Source organism: Taudactylus pleione, unplaced genomic scaffold (assembly GCF_031769625.1).
Source record: "Taudactylus pleione unplaced genomic scaffold, aTauple2 ptg000465l, whole genome shotgun sequence".
NCBI lineage: Eukaryota > Metazoa > Chordata > Amphibia > Anura > Myobatrachidae > Taudactylus > Taudactylus pleione.
Window position 1 is genome coordinate 3,280,578 of NW_028284867.1, and position 21,082 is coordinate 3,301,659.

The window sequence follows — 21,082 nt, forward strand, 5'->3', positions numbered from 1 at the left end:
TCCCACTGTCACTAGCAAGATAAAATCTGGTGAACCTAAATTGAGTATTGGCAAACCACTGGCATAAATGGATTCAGTTAAGTTGTGGGGGTGTATACTTATCCAAAACTCCTCTGGGTATCCTGTACACTTTATAACAATCAGGCAGGGTGGTAACATGTAAATCGATGTCAGTGGCTGTTTTTATTTAATGCTTAAGCTGGGTACACGCCAAACGTTATATCGTCTGATATACCATCCCGACGCGGGTCAGAACGATATATCGTACACATCCTGCTCCATCATTCCAGGCCGTAGTTTATTGAATTATCCCATTGGATGCACTGCATGTCCATAGGGACGATTCAATGAATGACGCGGGTTAGTTACATGCAACGTGTAATGGAACATCATGCCATCGTACTATAGATTGTGCAATGTGTACAGCGTGCGTGATGTATCATTACATTGCTTGCCACATTGCTGGGTTGCACCGTCGTAAGGTGTGTTGTCTATATATATATATATATCTTATATATATATATATATATATATATATATGATAGGAAAGAGGGCGCCTCATTTATCTACAAGTTTTATCATTCACAACGAGTGATATAAAACTCGCTGCGTATGATAAATGGCGCTCCAGCCAATCAGCTCCCAACTGTAATTTTTCAAACAGATGACAGTTGGGAGCTGATTGGCTGGAGCTCCATTATCCTATGCAACGAGTTTTATCACTCATAGTGAATGATAAAACTCGTTGGTAAATGAGGCCCACAGTACGGGCCACACCTCTCCGGCACTGCAGAGCAGCACCCTGGGGAGTGCAGAGGTAAGTATAACAATATATGGGTGCAGGGTGTGTGGTCTGGGACCCCCTGGCATACTTGCCGACTTTTATCTCCCTCCTTCCGGGAGGGGGCAGCCAGGCTTGTACGGCAGGGGGGACATAACACGGCAATAGGGAGGCGCGGCGGGGAGATAATGAAATATTGGGGGCGGAGCAGGGGGCATGACCGCGATGTTGTTGCATTAAGGCCCCCGCCCCCTCTTCACATTGCCAAGATTAACGACATTGTGAAGCAGGGGGCGGGGCCAGGATGATGCGATTCAGCGTGAATCGCGTCATCGCTCTTCCACCCCCGCTGCGGGGGCTGTGTATATGGATGCTTGGGGATGCAGGGGAGTGGAGGCCGGCTGGGAGATTTGCCTCCTTTTCCTGGTGCCCGGGAGCGCCACCTGATTTTCAGGAGCCTCCCCAACATCCCGGGAGAGTAGGCATGTACGACCAAGGGGCCCGCGTGCATCCTTGCACCCATTATAGATACGCCATTGTACAGAAGCAATCGCTATGTCTTCCACACACCATTAATGCAGTAAGTACAGTGGTGAGATAAATGAAGACTTCTACACTCACCAAGGGAGAGAGTTATGAAACCATCTAAACAGGACAAGTGGAGGTGTTGCCCATAGCACCCAGATTCTAGCAATCAGTTTTATGCTACATTCTATACATTTATAGCTGCAATCTGATTGGTTACTAATGCCAACACCTAGGGCCGAATTAATGCTTATGGGGGCCTCGGGGCAACTAAGCTGTGGAGGGGGCCCTACCAATAACATTTCCACGGTGCCCCGCAGCCACTGCTATGCCCCTTACCTTGTCTCCGGACTCTCCACTGACCGGTCAAGATGCTGAATACTATATATCATGTCTGTTGGGAACCGACGCCCGGCAGCACTGCAGACATGGTCTAGTACACTACCAGGGCCAAATTCCTCAGGATTTTGAGTGGTGGGTGAGAGAGGGAGAGAGAGAGGGAGGGATAGAGAGGGAGAGTGAGAGAGAAAGATAGCGAGAGGGAGAGAGGAGGGAAACAGAGAGAGGGAGAGAGAGGGAGAAAGAGAGAAAGCGATAGATGGCAAAAGAGAGAGGTAGGGAGAAAGGGTGAGAGGAAGTGAGAGAGAAGGAGGGTAAGAGAGGGAAAGAGAAATCTGGGAAAGAAAGGGAGAGAGAAGGAGGAAGACAGAGGGAGGGGGAGAAAGAGGGAGACTACAAGCACATACACTACCTATTTCAGCTTCATCATGTTCCTGACCGGGGTGGGCATGTCACCGCATTAGGCCCCGTCCCCTACCCATATACCTGTGAATCGCTGCATTACCAGCGTGGGGGGTGAGGCTTAGATCATCAATCATTGCCCGGCCACCACTCACTATAGAAGAGGAGAAAAGCTGTCTCCATCTTAAATCAAAAGTCCACAGCTGGCGACTGTTATGCTGCAAGGAGCCGGCCAGGTAGGGTCGGGGGGCACCGGGGGGGGGATCGATTTACACAGGAACAATTCATTATTGCTCTGAAAAGCAGCTGTCCCATCGGGGTTAGTAACGTAGCTACAGATGTAGCTGTGTTACTTACCTTCTCCCCGTACAGCCACCGGGGAGCCCGTGAGAAGGCGGCGGCTCGGATACCTCTTCTCATCCCCAGGAGTCCATCCCGTAGGAAGGAGCAGGGCATATCTATAATGGGTGCAGGGTGTGCGGGGCACATGGGCCCCTGGGTCCAGGGGGGCCCCGCACCGCACATCCTGCACCCATAGTTTGACTTACCTCTCCGTAGTCCCACGTTGGGTGGGGGTCCAGCGCTGTAAAAATGACTGGAAAATGGCCGCCGCGGCCATTTTCCCGAAGTTTGCGCATGCACAGTACAGGGAAAATGGCCGCTGCGGCCATTTTCCCGGTGACCTGCGCATAGTCTATAGACTCTGGGTGCACTCTAGTGCCCAGAGTCTATAACTCCGGCGCTGGCCGCTCACAGCTCAGTGCGCTGCCGGCTGCCGGGCAGAGAGGAGGGGGCCCATGTCGGAGACTGCACACGGGCCCCCTCCGCTCTAGAAATGTCCCTGGAGCAGGGATACGAGAGCAAGCGCTGTCTGAAGATGGCGCTTGTTCTCGGCAGAAAACTTTCACCTTTCGGAGTTGGCTGAATATCAGGGTGCCATATCAGACCCCTGATGATGAATGGCTCGGTAAGTAAAATATGAGGGTGTTTCCGCATGGTTACCGGGCCATTGATCGATGATTAATAGGCCCCTATATAACAAACCAATAAAATTTTTTTTTCAAAAGTCACAAAATTAAATATTCCCTTAAATGTCTGTAGAGCAGTCAGTGAATCAGTGATAGCTAAATAAAAAAGTGTAGAACAAGGTTGTTTGCATATAATAAGTTATCTCCCCATCTTTTACTAAGCGCTTTCCTATAATATCCCAGCGCTGCCAAAACCGTGGTGGTGGAAAAAGGGTTAAAACGGCCTCGGGTTTGTGTCTATTAGAAATATAAAATAAAAAAGAAGATAGAGGGTAAAAACAATGGCTAATGATGGTTTTATCTCCCCGCTGAATTATGTATGTCTTTTCTAACAGCGCGCCCCAGTCTTTATCTCTCTACCAAGCAAGCAGATTAGGTCTTCTATCTTCTGTGCCGCAAAAGAAAAAGGAAAGAGGTTTGGCGATGAATTCTAATGGCCGGGAGTTTCAGGGGACGGGGATTACTCAGGAGCAAAACAGCGTAGGAGAAAGTACAGCGAGTCAGCCAGAGAAACTGATACTGGGACAGGTTTGTAAACTTGCTGACATCAGTGTATTCCAAGGAGAATTTATGAATTCAAACAGCTTATTGGTTCCCAAGATATTAAGGGGTCTACTGTATGTACTGAGCCTTGTAGAGAGATAAAGTGGCTGGAGATAAAGGACCTCATTCAGACCCGCTCGCAAGCGGGTCGGTGTTCGGGCCCTGCGCACGCGCAGCGGCCGCACTGAGCGTGTGCAAGCCCCGGAGCGAGAGTGAAATTCTCTCGCTCCGGAGCTCACTACAAAATGGGCGGCTGTCGATGGTAATCGACAGCTCGCCCCATTTTGTAGGCGTGGCAGGGGGGTGGTTTCACAAACGGAGGTGTTCCTTAAGGAATGCCTGCCGTTTTGTGGGCGGTCGCACTGACATCAGCAGTGATGTCAGTGGGGAGCTTCCTGCTCGATCAGAGCAGGAAGCTCCCTGGGGTTTGCGGTTGCCGAGACCCAACCTTAGGGTCTCATCGCAAGCCTCGATGGTCGCGATGGTCTTGACCATCGCGACCATCAACCTGGTCGGTCGCTAAAGCTGTGGGTGGTAACCCACAGCTTAGCTAGCGACCAGGAGGCCGCACTTCAAAAGAGAAGCAGCTGCCCACATTCAGAGCGACCGCTCGCATTTTGCGAGCGCCTCTGAATGAGGGCCAAGGTACCAACCGATCAGCTTCTAACGGTCATTTTTCAATCACAGCCTGTAAAGTGACAGTTAGGAGCTGATTGGTTGGTACTTTATTTCCATCCACTTTATCTCTCTCCAAGGCTTAGTACGTTGACCGCATAATAAGCACAAAGTTAATTTGTTCTCCTTTGCCATGAGTAATAAAGCCCTAATAGTCCCGATATTCCAGCCATTTTAATAATAATATAGTGATAGGGCTGCAATGGAAGTTCTCCGGGTGGCTAGGAGTTGATATTCCGCCGGTAGAGAGCTGTACAATAGGATAATTGAGGAAACAGTCCCTTTGTTAAAATGAATGCGTTATTCTAGAGCAGTGGTTCTCAAACTTGGGGCCTCATTCAGAGGCGGTCGGAGGATGCAAGCGGTCGCTCAGAAACTGGGCGGACGCTTGCATCCTGACCGCCCGCCTCTGTTGCGGTCGTTAGGCACAGCTCTGACGACCGCTAGGGTGATGGTCGCAATGGTCAGAGACCATCGCGTCCATCGGGGCTTACGACGAGACCCTAGGGTAGGGTCTCACTTGTCGTAAGCCCCGGAGAGCTTCAGGCTCTGTCCTATGGGAACGCCTCCGTTTGGGCTGCCACCCCCCCGGCCCGCCTTCCAAACAGGGCGAGCTGTCAATCAACATCGACAGCTCGCCCCCTTTGGAAAGAGACCCACTACGACCAGCGCTGTCGGTTGTAGCGGGTCTCACGCATGCGCACGAAGGAGCCGGCTCCCTCGTGCGCATGCGCACTAGACAAACATCGAGGCGGCTGTAGACTGTACGGCCGCCTCTGAATACAGCCCATGGTCCTCCTCACATAGGGCTCTATTTATTAACATTATTTTTACTAAAACAAAGTGAAAAAGGGTGTTTTCACACCCTTTTCACATTATTTTAGTATCACCTATAGTTATTACAGGGCAATTTGAGTAGAATTCATAAAATTCTACTCCAACCCCTAAGTATCACTTATTTTTAGTAAGCAGATCGCATTTCCCATAACTGTAATGGGAAATGTGATCCGACCAGAGTCACTAAAAATAAAATGTGAAAAAATACTGGGGGAAGCCCTGTGATAATAACGCCACCTGGAGGTGGCGTTATCCAGGGTCTCCCCCGGTTACCGGCCTCCTGCCCTGCTCTAACGGGGAGAGCAGAGCCGGGAGTCGGTCACAGTAATCAGCTGTGTGGTCTAAACAGACCGCAAGCTGATTACTGTAAAAAAAAGACAAAATAAAATAGTAAAAAAAAAATTAACTCACCTGACCAGGGACCGGAAATCGGGCCTCCGGTGATGTCTCCCCTCCGGTCAGCTGGTCTCCCACAGTGCACTGCGGCCCGGTCATCAGGTGATCGGGCCCCAGTGCAGTATGGGAAATCACCTGACCGGAGGAATGGAGGACATCACCGGAGGCCTGGAGCATGCAGGTAAGTGCTATTAAGGGAGGGGGGGTCGCGGGGGGGGGGAGGAGGAGTCGCGGGGGGTCCGCGATCGCGGGGGCGGGGCTTAGCACCGGGGGCAGGGCTTAGCGCCAGGGGGGGTAGCAGCGGCGACGGGTCGGCGCATGCGCGGGCACTTAATCACGGTATTTTTTGCGAAAATACCGTAATAAGGCTCCGAGGGGGATTCGCAGGGACAGAGCTTTATCACAAGCTCTGTCCCTGCTAGGGATTTGTAGTAAATCCCTGTGATATTGCCTGAATGCGAATTCAGTCGGTAATATCACACTACAATCTGCATTACCAATGCGGATTGTAGTAAATAGAGCCCATAATCACAAGGGAAATCGTTATCTCCACCTGTTGATCTTTTAAAATGTGTTAGTGCGTAATGAAAGCACCTGTGCACCTGCTGGGTGACATGGAAAACGTGCACTGTTTGGGGTCCTGAGAACCGAGTTTGAGAACCACTGTTCTAGACCTTTGGGTAGTAGATTAGGTGCTACTGTATGGCAAACTCGGTCTTCAAGGCACCCTAGAAGTCCAGGATTTAAGGCTAGCCATGCTTGGCCACAGGTGACTTAATTAGTACCACAGTAAATTTGATTTAACCACCTGTGCTCAACCATGGATATCTCTAACACCTGAACTGTTGGGGAGCCTTGAGGGCCGCGTTTGCGAACCTCTGCACGATGGAAAGATAACCGAGGTCAGAGGGTATATAAACCTCTAGGCAGGGATGGATGGGGTTAATAAACTTATAGGTAGTTAAGTTAGTTATGATTTTCAGTTGTTACAGTTACAATGATAGGTTGTTGTTGTTAAGGGGGCGTGGTCATTAGGAGTGTGGGTAGTTCTGAAAGGTGATTCTGCCTCTTTGATTCTGATCTCCCGTCCTCCCTTCCCTATTGTGTCGGCTTTATTTCATGGCAGGGAAAGACCGGCAGTCTGTAAAGCGTCCATATTGCTGCAGTAAGGGTGGTGCACTCCCCTTCAATCCACTGGTGAAGCTGATGTCACCCTACTGGGGTCAGCGGCTCCTCTCATCCGGGTGGGCTGAAATGGTGCATTGGCAATGGGGTTGGATACCGCCTCACTTGCTTAGAAAGGGAGAGTTGGCCCTTGCAAGTATTTACTATCTCACTTACCCTTAACTTGGGATAGTTGGCCCTTGTAAGTTTTGAACAGAGAAACAAAAAAGACTGGGCGCTAATTAATGAATAGAATATTATAAATAACAGCAGCAAATTCACCCAATGGGCTTGTGTCTGCCTACTACTAATATATAGATATACCATAAGACAATGGTGATGCGCTAATAAACAAATAAATAATATACTATATAAGTCCTGAAATGGCAGAAAAAAATTCTCAAGACACCACCTATATAATATTAATAATCTGTATAAGAATGGAATATGTCAGTGCATATAATCACAATTACATTTATAAATAATCACATTTATTCAATATAGAAAGACTCAAATGCACTTCTAAGAATTGAAATAAAATATACGGCCTCTAATAAAAATGAATCACTGGATCTTTGATGCCTGGAGCAGTCTCTTGTCAAATTAATGACATGTGGAAAATCCAATAAAATATATATATATATAGCTCTTTCTGTATGATATCAGTGCGCACGCTGTTATACCAGTCTCTCACCACATTAATACCTAGTTGCAGAGTCCCATGAACAATCGGCTGAGTTTGGGAGGACACTTCCTATGAAGCACGCTCGCGGTGGGCACTCCTGGTAAGTAGTGGGGGTCCAGTCTGTGTTTCATGTGGGCAGCTGATAACCAAGTGAGTTTCCAATGCACAACCCCAAGCAAAGTGAGCTGTTCTGAGTCACAGCCAGGGCCGGATTATAGGGAGGGAGACAGGGGACCCCCCACACTGTCCCCAGCCCCATCCCCATGTGAATGAATGAAGGTGTTTTTTTTTCAACGGAGCCCCTTGCCGTGGCCCGCAATTAAGCCCCGCCCCTCCTGGCATTTGGCTCCGCCCCTTCTGCTGCTGCCTCTGAAGTATGTATATGTGTGTCTGTGTCTATGTCTTTGTATATATGTGTGTGTATATTAGGGATGTGCGTCGGAACATTTTTGCCGGATTTGGTTCTAATTCGTCGTCCGGCTTTGGATTTGGATTTGCCAAACTGCGGTGACTGGCTTTGGATTTTTTTACAAAAATTGACAAAAAAAGCTAAAATCACATAAATTGGTCTTTTTTTTTCTTGCTAGAGTATTATTAACCTCAATAACATTAATTTCCAGTCAATTTAGACCATATCACAGCTTATAATATTGTTTTCAACATTATTGGCCGAAGGTTGCAGTGAGCTGACTGGTTACTAAGCGACAGAGCAGTGGCACAGACACCACAGTATAAAGCACATCTATGACACATTGCCACACAGCAGTGGCAGAAATGAAAAGTAGCGCACCCACCCTGTGGGGTACGGCCAGCAGAATCACAGTACTTGTTTACATAGTGGGCTACGGCCCTAAGAGTCACAGTGCACAATCTTATTCACATTACACCGCACATAGGCCCTCATTCAGAGCCGTACGCTCTGAGCAGAGCGCACGCTCTGAATGAGGGCCGCCCTCCATAAAAATGGAGCGTCCTCCTGGACGCTCGTATAGCTGTGGGTCACCACCCACAGCCTATACGAGCGTGCATTTTGATGGCCGCGATGGTCGTGACCATCGCGACCATCGAAACTGCGAGCCGGAGCCTGCGGTTGAGGTTTTCAACCGCAAGCTCCGGAGTGATTTTGGCTCTATCAGAGCCAAAATCACTCCCACTGACATCACTAGTGATGTCAGTGGGCCGGCTTCTGACGGGAGGCGTTCCCGTGGCACGCCCACCAAAGGGGGCGTGCTGTCAGTCAACATCGACAGCACGCCCCCTTTGAAGAGACACTACGAGCGAAGGAAAATCCTTCGCTCGTCGCGTCTGGCGCATGCGCACGATGGAGCTCCCTCCGTCGTGCACATGCTCAGTGCAGAACATCGACCCACTTGCGAGCGGACAGCCGCTCGCGAGTGGGTCTGAATCATGCCCATAGTGTCCCTGATTCACATTACACTATTAAAGTAATGTCTTTTATTTATGTTACGACACACAGTAGTGCCCCTTTTACACAATGCCCACAGTAGTGCACCTTTTACACAATGCCCACAGTAGTGACCCTTTTACACAATTCCCACAGTAGTGACCCTTTTACACAATGCCCACAGTAGTGACCCTTATACACAAAGCCCGCAGTAGTAGTGCCACTTATACAATGCCCTCAGTAGTGGTGCCCCCTATGCAGTCCCCTTAGTAGTAGGGCCCCCTATGCAGTGCCCCCAGGAGTAGTATGCCCCCCATTAGCAGGCCCCCAGTAGTATGCCCTCCCCAGTAGTATGCCCCCCATTAGCAGTTCCCCCCAGTAGTATGCCCCCATAAGCAGGCCCCCAGTAGTATGCCCCCCAGTAGCAGCCCCCCCAGTAGTATGCCCCCCCATTAGCAGGCCCCCAGTAGTATGCCCCCCCAGTAGCAGGCCCCCTGTAGTATGCTCCTCCAGTAGTAGGCCCCCCAGTAGTAGGCCCCCCAGTAGCAGGCCCCCTGTAGTATGCTCCCCCGGTAGTAGACCCCCCAGTAGCAGGCCCCCTGTAGTATACTCCCCCAGTAGTAGGCCTCCCATTAACAGGCCCCTCCATTAGTAGGCCCCCATACACACATTAAAAAAAAAACTTACCTGTATCCCCGCTCCAGCCGCCGTCCGCTCTGCTGTAACGCGACGAGGAGGGAGCCGGAAAACGGAGCTCATGAGTGAGCTCCAGCCAGCTCCCTCCGTGCAGCAGCCAATGAGAGTCTGTGTGACTCTCATTGGCTGCTGTTACAAACATACAGCTGCCGCTGGCGGCTGTGTGTTTGTTCTGTGTAGAGCAGAGAGTTATCACAGCAGTCTGCCCTACACTCGAGGAGCCCTGATGTCGGATTCTCTCAGGCGGGGACTCGGATCCCCTATGTTCGGAGCGATTCGGATTCCACAGAATCCAAACCGCTCATCTCTAGTATGTGTGTATATATATATATATATATATATATATATATATATATGTGTGTGTGTATATGTGTTTATATTAGGGGTGTGCACCGGCCACTTTTCGTGTTTTGTGTTTTGGTTTTGGATCTGGATCTTTCTTCGTGTTTTGGATCTGGATTGGTTTTGCCAAAACCACCCTTGCGTGTTTTGGGTTCTGGGTTTTGTGTTTTGGATCTGTATTTTTTTGAAAAAAAGCATAAAAACAGCTAAAATCACAGAATTTGTAGGTTTTTCTGCTCCTATGCTATTATTAACCTCAATAACCTTAATTTCCACTCATTTCCAGTCTATTCTGAATACCTCACACCTCACAATAGTGTTTTTATGTCCAAAAGGTTGCACCGAGGTAGCTGGATGACTATGCTAAGCGACACAAGTGGGCGGCACAAACACGTGACCCATCTAGGCGTGAAACTGCAGTGGCAGACAGGATGGCATTGAAAAACTAGGCCCCAAACTGTACATAATGCAAAGAAAAAAAAGAGGTGCAAGATGGAATTGTCCTTGGGCTCTCCCACCCACCCTTATGTTGTATAAACAGGAAATGCACACTTTAACAAACCAATCATTTCAGCGCCAGGGTCTGCCACACAACTGTGGCTGAAATGATTGGTTCGTTTGGGCCCCCACAAAACAAGCTGGCAATTTATCTGTCCCTGCACAAACTGGCTCTACGGAGGCAAGATGTCATCCTCATCCTCCTCATCCACCGATTCCTCACCCTCTTCAGTGTGTACATCCTCATCCTCACAGAGTATTAATTCGTCCCTGCTGGAACCACAGGTCCCTCTGTACGTTCTGGAGGCTGGTCTCCCTGGAAGAGTTGATAATTCATTTTATGAACATCATCTTCTCCACATTTTGTGGAAGCAACCTCCTACGCCTTTCGCTGACAAGGTTCCCGGCTGCACTAAACACTCTTTCGGAGTACACACTGGAGGGGGGGCAACTCAGGGAAAATAGAGCCAGTTTGTACAGGGACCTCCAAATTGCTTCTTTTTCCTGCCAGTACAGGTACGGACTGTCTGACATGCCTACTTGGATGCTGTCACCGATGTAATCCTTTAACAGACAGACGCACGCTTGTCGCTGCTGCTTTGAGGATTCAAGTGCGGCTACAGCCCACACAATTCACAAAGACAGAAAAAAAAAAATAATATTTTTATTGTTTGTGGAGCACACTTTGAGGGTTACACCACCCTTTAACAGACAGACGCACGCTTGTCGCTGCTGCTTTGAGGATGCAAGTGCGGCTACAGCCCACACAATTCACAAAGACAGAAAAAAGAAGAAGAATATTTTAATTGTTTGTGTAGAACACTTTGAGGTGTCACCACCCTTTAACAGACAGACGCACGCTTGTCGCTGCTGCTTTAAGGATGCAGGTGCGGCTACAGCCCACACATTTCACAAAGACCGAAAAAAAAAGAACAATATTTTAATTGTTTGTGTAGAACACTTTGAGGTGTCACCACCCTTTAACAGACAGACGCATGCTTGTCGCTGCTGCTTTAAGGATGCAGGTGCGGCTACAGCCCACACAATTCACATAGACAGAAAAAAGAAGAAGAATATTTTTATTGTTTGTGTAGCACACTTTGAGGGTGTCACCACCCTTTAACAGACAGACGCACGCTTGTCGCTGCTGCTTTAAGGATGCAGGTGCGGCTACAGCCCACACAATTCACATAGACAGAAAAAAGAAGAAGAATATTTTTATTGTTTGTGTAGCACACTTTGAGGGTGTCACCACCCTTTAACAGACAGACGCACGCTTGTCGCTGCTGCTTTAAGGATGCAGGTGCGGCTACAGCCCACACATTTCACAAAGACCAAAAAAAAAAGAACAATATTTTAATTGTTTGTGTAGCACACTTTGAGGGTGTCACCACCCTTTAACAGACAGACGCACGCTTGTCGCTGCTGCTTTGAGGATGCAAGTGTGGCTACATCGCACACAAGTCACAAACACATTAAAAAAATAGTTTTTTATTTTTTGGAACACTTTGAGAGTTACACCACCCTTTAACAGACAGACGCACGCTTGTCGCTGCTGCTTTAAGGATGCAGGTGCGGCTACAGCCCACACATTTCACAAAGACCGAAAAAAAAGAACAATATTTTAATTGTTTGTGTAGAACACTTTGAGGTGTCACCACCCTTTAACAGACAGACGCACGCTTGTCGCTGCTGCTTTAAGGATGCAGGTGCGGCTACAGCCCACACAATTCACATAGACAGAAAAAAGAAGAAGAATATTTTTATTGTTTGTGTAGCACACTTTGAGGGTGTCACCACCCTTTAACAGACAGACGCACGCTTGTCGCTGCTGCTTTAAGGATGCAGGTGCGGCTACAGCCCACACAATTCACATAGACAGAAAAAAGAAGAAGAATATTTTTATTGTTTGTGTAGCACACTTTGAGGGTGTCACCACCCTTTAACAGACAGACGCACACTTGTCGCTGCTGCTTTAAGGATGCAGGTGCGGCTACAGCCCACACATTTCACAAAGACCAAAAAAAAAAGAACAATATTTTAATTGTTTGTGTAGCACACTTTGAGGGTGTCACCACCCTTTAACAGACAGACGCACGCTTGTCGCTGCTGCTTTGAGGATGCAAGTGTGGCTACATCGCACACAAGTCACAAACACATTAAAAAAATAGTTTTTTATTTTTTGGAACACTTTGAGAGTTACACCACCCTTTAACAGACAGACGCACGCTTGTCGCTGCTGCTTTAAGGATGCAGGTGCGGCTACAGCCCACACATTTCACAAAGACCGAAAAAAAAAGAACAATATTTTAATTGTTTGTGTAGAACACTTTGAGGGTGTCACCACCCTTTAACAGACAGACGCACGCTTGTCGCTGCTGCTTTAAGGATGCAGGTGCGGCTACAGCCCACACAATTCACATAGACAGAAAAAAGAAGAAGAATATTTTTATTGTTTGTGTAGCACACTTTGAGGGTGTCACCACCCTTTAACAGACAGACGCACGCTTGTCGCTGCTGCTTTAAGGATGCAGGTGCGGCTACATCGCACACAAGTCACAAACACATTAAAAAAATAGTTTTTTATTTTTTGGAGCACTTTGAGAGTTACACCACCCTTTAACAGACAGACGCACGCTTGTCGCTGCTGCTTTAAGGATGCAGGTGCGGCTACAGCCCACACATTTCACAAAGACCGAAAAAAAAGAACAATATTTTAATTGTTTGTGTAGAACACTTTGAGGGTGTCACCACCCTTTAACAGACAGACGCACGCTTGTCGCTGCTGCTTTAAGGATGCAGGTGCGGCTACAGCCCACACATTTCACAAAGACCAAAAAAAAAAGAACAATATTTTAATTGTTTGTGTAGCACACTTTGAGGGTGTCACCACCCTTTAACAGACAGACGCACGCTTGTCGCTGCTGCTTTAAGGATGCAGGTGCGGCTACGGCCCACACAATTCACAAAGACAGAAAAAAGAACAATATTTTAATTGTTTGTGTAGCACACTTTGAGGGTGTCACCACCCTTTAACAGACAGACGCACGCTTGTCGCTGCTGCTTTAAGGATGCAGGTGCGGCTACAGCCCACACAATTCACAAAGACAGAAAAAAAAAGAACAATATTTTAATTGTTTGTGTAGCACACTTTGAGGGTGTCACCACCCTTTAACAGACAGACGCACGCTTGTCGCTACTGCTTTGAGGATGCAGGTGGAATCTAGACGGGATTTGGAACCGAGGACACACTACCTCCATCAATTGTCTAAATCCCACTGCACTAATGTCGGATACCAGACGCACGTCTAACACCAACATAGCAGTCAAGGCCTCAGTTATACGTTTTGCTTCAGGATGACTGCTGTCGTACTTCATCCTCATCGCTAGGGACTGTTGGAGGGTCAATTGTTTAGTAAAAGTAGTGATGTTCCTACTTCCTCTCTGGGATGATGAACAACTCCCAGCAGCAGCAACAGCACTAGGAGGAAGTGGTTCTTGATCTTTCCCTATTTTATTTTTATCGGAGAAAGTTTGGTCCTCCATTTATGTTATACTGATATATATACGTGCGGCTAAAGCGCACACAAACACAGAAAATATTTTTTAATTTTTGCTGGAGAGTAGTGCACTTTGTGGGTTACACCACCCTTTAAGAAATGAGCCAGCCGGCTCTTTACTTATGGGACACAGGCGCACGCTTGGCGCTGCTCCTTTGTTGATGCACGTGCAGCCACAGTGCACACAATTCACAAACACAGAAAATCATTTTTTTTTTGGTTTGGACTGGAGTGTACTTTCGGGGGTTACAGCACCCTTAACGGTCAAGCCAGCTGGCCCTTTACTTATGACACAGGCGCACGCTTGGCACTACTTTGTTGATGCACGTGCGGCTACTGCGCACACAATTCACAAACACAGAAAATAATTTTTTTTTTGGTTTGGACTGGAGTGTACTTTCGGGGGTTACAGCACCCTTAACGGTCAAGCCAGCCGGCCCTTTACTTATGACACAGGCGCACGCTTGGCACTACTTTGTTGATGCACGTGCGGCTACTGCGCACACAATTCACAAACACAGAAAATAATTTTTTTTTTGGTTTGGACTGGAGTGTACTTTCGGGGGTTACAGCACCCTTAACGGTCAAGCCAGCCGGCCCTTTACTTATGACACAGGCGCACGCTTGGCACTACTTTGTTGATGCACGTGCGGCTACTGCGCACACAATTCACAAACACAGAAAATAATTTTTTTTTTGGTTTGGACTGGAGTGTACTCTCGGGGGTTACAGCACCCTTAACGGTCAAGCCAGCCGGCCCTTTACTTATGACACAGGCGCACGCTTGGCACTACTTTGTTGATGCACGTGCGGCTACTGCGCACACAATTCACAAACACAGAAAATAATTTTTTTTTGGGTTTGGACTGGAGTGTACTTTCGGGGGTTACAGCACCCTTAACGGTCAAGCCAGCCGGCCCTTTACTTATGACACAGGCGCACGCTTGGCACTACTTTGTTGATGCACGTGCGGCTACTGCGCACACAATTCACAAACACAGAAAATAATTTTTTTTTGGTTTGGACTGGAGTGTACTTTCGGGGGTTACAGCACCCTTTAACGGTCAAGCCAGCCGGCCCTTTACTTATGACACAGGCGCACGCTTGGCACTACTTTGTTGATGCACGTGCGGCTACTGCGCACACAATTCACAAACACAGAAAATATATTATTTTTTTAGCACTTGGGGGGAGCACCCCTGATGGACAGAGCACCCCCTGGACAACACTACAGCACTCCTTTAGGACTGGGACACTGCACAGGACTTTGGAGTGGACACAGCCCCTATGGAGAACTGACTGCACAACACAGTCCAGCCAGCCCCTATGGACTTTGAAGTAGTGGACACAGCCCCTATTAACAACAGCAGCACAGCACAACACAGCCAGCCCCTATGGACTTTGAAGTAGTGGACAACAGCAGCACTACACTACACTACACTACACAGCCCTAACTCCCACCCTCCCTCTTCACTGTCCACAGCCGAGTGAGAAAATGGCGCCGACGCGGGTACCTTATATAGGATCCAAAACCCGCGAGACTCGGAAGGCGGGATGATGACGTTTTGCCTCGATTTCAGATCCGAGTCAGGCGGGAAAAGTCGAGCCTGACCCGGATCAGACTCGGATCGGGAGGGCTCGGGGGGGTTCGGATTTCAGAAATCCGAACCCGCTCACCCCTAGTTTATATATATATATATATATATATATACACACACACAATCTATATATACACAATCTATATATATATAAATTATATATGTGTATGTATACATGTGTATGTGTATATATAATTATATATTATATATACATATATATATATATATATATATATATATAAAATATGTGTGTGTGTCTCTATATATATATATATATATATATATATATATATATATGTATACTGTGTATTAAACCTAGTAACGGCTGAGGTGTGCCCAGTGTGTGTGATCATTATACCATAGCAAAATAAACACTGCAAACTTATCTAAGAATAAACACACGGACACAGTAATGGATTTTAAAACAGGTCAGCTATTTATTTAAGAAATTAATTTAATGATTTTAAATATATTAACTATGTATGGTGGCTGGAAGGACGGCACTTACACAGAGCAGCCCAACAATGCAAAGTCAACATCAAAACACAGCATTGCGGGCGGAGTCCACCCTGTGAATGTCAAACCCTGCACTTGGGTATTAACTAAGCATAGACATTTTACCAAACACAATACCATCCTTAGATGGCTGTACTGCCCCCGTAGAGGTGGTACAGTACTTCTCTACACACAATAGAAGGTGAGCACACCCAATGCACACACACTACACCCGGGCTGATGATAAGCCGTACTTCCCGCCAATGCAAGATTCTACCTCAGAGAATCGCAGCCCGCCACCATACACACTAGACCACCTGACCTATGCTAGCGAACAAACTTCCCACAAACAAAACCAAACCAGCCTCCGTCAAATGCACCCCATCAGGCCTATAGAGATGCTTATCACGGTACCGTATTAATGGATGTGTAATAAAACCTCTATGAGACAACATAAATTTCGCCACAGCAGCATTGATCTTTTTACGAGCCTCGTCCAAAGCCTAAGGAGAACCAGCGCTACGCCACTGTTGCCTAGGGGTAATGCAGGACTACATTAAGTACAAAAAGGCCAAGCACCCATAATGAGGAGGAGGTCTGACACAATGTTAAGCCGTAAATCAAGGGCAATCCTGGAAACAATATCGTTCCCACCTAGATGTGCCACCAGCACTTTGGGTACACCCAATAGCCGTACGGCAGCTACAAGAAAAATTAATAATTTAAGATAGAGTAAATAACAGGAAAGCAACAGACAGGAGCGTAACACAAAAATTTATTTATCATGACTAAATTCTAAACTAAGCAGTAATTAATGTTTAATTTGAATGACAAACTTTAAAGTATAAAATTAAAGTTAATTAAGATATATTGTATATCCAGTTTAATTTTAGCTGCCTAATGAAACATTGAACAAACGCATTTTAATTTTAAGTTTTCAATCTAGACTAGCCTGGACAACAGTAGAGAACGATAAGGAAAAACCAGGGAGGGTAAGGGAGGGGGGTTGGTTGGATGGAGAAGAGAAAAAAACAAAAACAACTCGACGAGAGGTAAACCAACAACCTGCTGAATTTTTGGCCGAATTAGTCCGTCTAGTCAGGTAAAATAAAATCCCTCAAGACCCCCACTTGTTACAAGTGACAAGTATTACCCGAGTAGGATGGACAGGGGAGACATAACAAGACAAGACAAACTACACACAGATAGAACAAGAAAAACAGATGAACAAACACATGACAAGCAGGCGGCCAAAAACATTAAGAAAAGCGCGACAGTAGTTTCAGCCAGTGGCCACCGGCCTAACATAACGCTTATAACAAGCCGATTACCAGTGCCCCAGAGCCATGATCTGTGGAACTGTCAAGCCAGCGGCAGAAGTAGCTGCGCCAATTCTAAAAGAATGGGTACCGAAATCCCCTGGGGAGAGGCCAATGTGAAGCAAACAGCGTCCAAAAATGTATTGGAAGTGATATTTAGTAAAAGGCGAACCGTCAGCATGATGCAACCATGCGTCGCCAACTACAGGCCATAATGCCATATTATGTTTTGTCAGATGCACTGGGCAAACACAGTCATCCTTGCAAGCCGTTAGGGAGACCCAACGGCCGCGACCCATTTGATCGGTTTTAGAACGCCGTATTTTGCACAACACAGCCCCCTCCCCAAAACTGACATCGGCACGGGACATGGGTGAAACCGCTAATTTAGAAGGGGCAACTAGTTCCAAAATTTGGAAGGCGCCATGAAACGCCATCGAAAAAGCTAAACAAAAAGATTAGCCTCAAAACGAGAAACCACAACCTCAGGCACCGCAAAAGGGGAAGATCGATCGGCCTTCGCTTATTAACTGGTCGAGGTGAGGCACGGGCCCAACCCTTAAGGGCTTTAATAATGGCAAAGCTCCTTGTAAGGTCTGGACACCCTTTCAGTCTCGAAAAGAAAGAAATACCTGCCAGCATGCGCGAAGCTACCGCACGAGACCGACCAGAGACATAAGGCTCCAAACAAAAGACAGCATTAAGCAATGCGTGCTCTCACCTCTGCCTCTGCGGTGATGAAGATAGCTTCCCCATTCGGACCAAGCCTTCTAGCACCGCAACGTAGTTGGAGCAAGGGATTGCTCGGATAGGCCCTCCATGCCGGCTCGATGACCTGCCAAACATAGGGGGGGCAAGGCTCACCAACTAAGCGAGCTTCAGGAGCAAACGACCTAACCTATCCCACTGAAAACTGGAGAGCACGTCAGAAATTGTTATTGTCCGAGCCCAGAATGTGAATTGTCTGGAACAAGATGTTACATTGTAAACAACGCAGCACTAGCTGCGCAACCAAGCGTAAGGCCGGCAAGGAAGAGACGCGCTGTCCATTAACAGCGTGAACGCGCCTAGGTTGTCGCATCTAAAAACAATACTCCTATCGCGCAACTCAGTAGCCCACAGTTCCAGCGCCACTATAATGGGAAACAATTCCAGGAGAAGTAGGTCTTTAGTTAAACCTCTGGAAAAACACTCGGCCGGTCAGGGGGCAGCGCACCATGACCCGCGGAGGTAACACCCAAAGACCGACGAGCCGGCCGCGTCAGTGAACAACTGCAGCTGATAGCTTGGGACTGGAGGGGGCAACCAAAAGAGAACACCAAGTCGGCTAAAAAGGAGAGCCAAATAGCTAGATCCCTCTTTATTTCAGCAGAGAGCCAAATAAAATAGTGTGCCCTGCCAACACCTGCAGTGGCTCGCTGTAGCTTCCTGGAAAATACCCGACCCATGGGGATCACTCGACACTGAGCTTGCCGCAGTGTCACCTTACCCGCAGCCAGGCAATCCTGAATAGCATGTTGTAATTTAAGAATTTTCTTGGCTGGAAGCCTGCAGCAGCCATCCAAGGTATCGATTCCGATACCTAAATAGGACAGCCGGGAGACGGGGTCACAGGTTTTCTCGCTGGCAATCGGAACTCCAAAAAGGAAAAAAGGTCCTGAATGGACTAACAAAACCCGGCAACGTGGGGAATCAGCAGGGCCGGCGCAAAGAAAGTCGTCCAGGTGATGGACTACGCCATGCCCCCCGGTACCAGACTCGACGCACCAATGCAGAAAGGTGCTGAACCTTTCGAAATAAGCACAGGACACTGAACACCCCGTAGGCAAGCACTTGTCTATGTAGTATCCGTCGTCCAAACGAAAACCCATGTACCTGAATAATTTCGGGTGTAGGGGCAACAAGCGAAAAGCCGACTCAACATCTACCCTACCCATCGATGCGCCGGGTCCATGAGCCCTGACGAGCTGAAGCGCCTCATCAAAAGACTGATAAGACACCGAGCAAAGCTCCTGCGGAATGGCATCATTAACTGAATGGCCAGATGGGCAAGACAGATGCCGAATGAGCCTAAAAGCGCCCGGCGTCTTCTTAGGGACCACTCGGACGGGTGACAGTACCAAGTCTGCTATTGGTGGCTCTAGAAAAGGGCCCATGAAGCGACCGAGCCACACCTCCTTAATTACTTTGTCCTTCACGATGTGCGGCAGCTCTATTGCAGATAGCAGGTTCCGTGGCGACCCCGCAGGGACAACTGAAGTTATCGGTAAACGAGAACCAAACTTAAAACCTTCACTCAAAAACTGCGCCGCAACTGTGCCATTTGGCCATGGCATCAAGGTTAACAGGGGAGACCCCTCGGCCGGATCTTTGCATACTATGAATAAGGTGAAAATACCGAATGATATTGGGGTGTCCTGCAGGGTGAGTTTCCAAATAGCAGGCCGAGAAGACAAATATCCCGGCCTGCCAATTAGAATAAGTCTGAAAAGCTTCCAACCCAATACCGCCTTTGCGCTTAGCGGCTCGCAATTCCTTGCGCATGTTATCTGTAAGGGAGAATACATCCACATAACGCCCCTTCCGTATGTTGTCTTTAATGCTGGGGCGGAGGCCCCTCAGGGCCGCAGTGTTTGCTCAATGAACCACCCCTGCGTCAGCACTGTCAGCGGGCACCTTGTCATCACGTTCGGCGTGGTGGTCCCGCCGAGGCCCACGCAAGCGCCTGTCGGCCTCAATCCTAGGAAACTTAGCAGCCCGCTTGCGCGCCTTGCGAGCTGTTTGGGAGGGGCTAGCATTGCTGGAGTCATCAAAAGTGGAATAACTGGCGTCGTTAATGTAGAATAAGAAGAAGATGAACACTCACCAACCGCCTCCGCTGGGGAATCACCGTGACTACCAGATTGATGAACAGCAGAAGCCGCCTCGTTGCCACCATCCCATGAGGGATCATCAGAACCTGTAAAAGATGGAGAAGGTCCCTCCAGGGCCAGGGCAGGTTGCGAGGCCCCAACGGCAAGAGGCCCGCCAGGCGGATCCACCACCGAAACTCCGTCAGACGTGCGGACAGCTGCAGCATCCTTCGTCAGCATCAGCGCAACTTGTGACGCGGAGGCCGTAGCGTGGGGAGCGGCCGGGGTGCTGAACGCTGCTTGCGCAGTAGGAGGCAGAATGGCCGCCAACATGGGGGCCAAGGTAGTGGCCATGTTAATGAAAAGCCCCATTATAGCAGCGGGGTCAAAAGACAGGCTGGCTGACAGCAGGGAGCCACCATACCAGCTACAGGAGGCAGTGACCCAGGAACAGTGGCAATCATAGGGGACCCAGCAGGCACAGATGTTGCTCCAGGCAGCACAGGAGGGGTTAGATTCGCAGCAACCCTAAGCCCCGCCCCCTGCTGGGAGCTAAGATGGTGCCCACCTACAGGGGAGGTGGCGTCATCAGTGCCACCGCCGCGGGCCGCCATGGGAGGACCAGCGGCATGCCCGGAGGCACCCGATATGGAGGCCAGGGCAGAAGAGCGCCGGGTATTGTGCCGCGTGACACGCGCACTTGGAGCACGGCGCTGTGGGGCCGTGTGACCTGCGACTTCTGGCGGAAGCACCCGCAGGGCCAACAGTGCCGACAGGCCCTGAGGCACCCCACCAGGATCCTCCCCAGCAGCAGCCGGATCAGTTAGAAAACGGGTGGGGGGAGGTGCAGAGCGGCGCGAGCGTTGCATGCTGCAGGCTCAGGGACAGTAATCACTGACCAGGGACTGACTCAGAGCAGGGACACAGATCTAGGAAATCAGC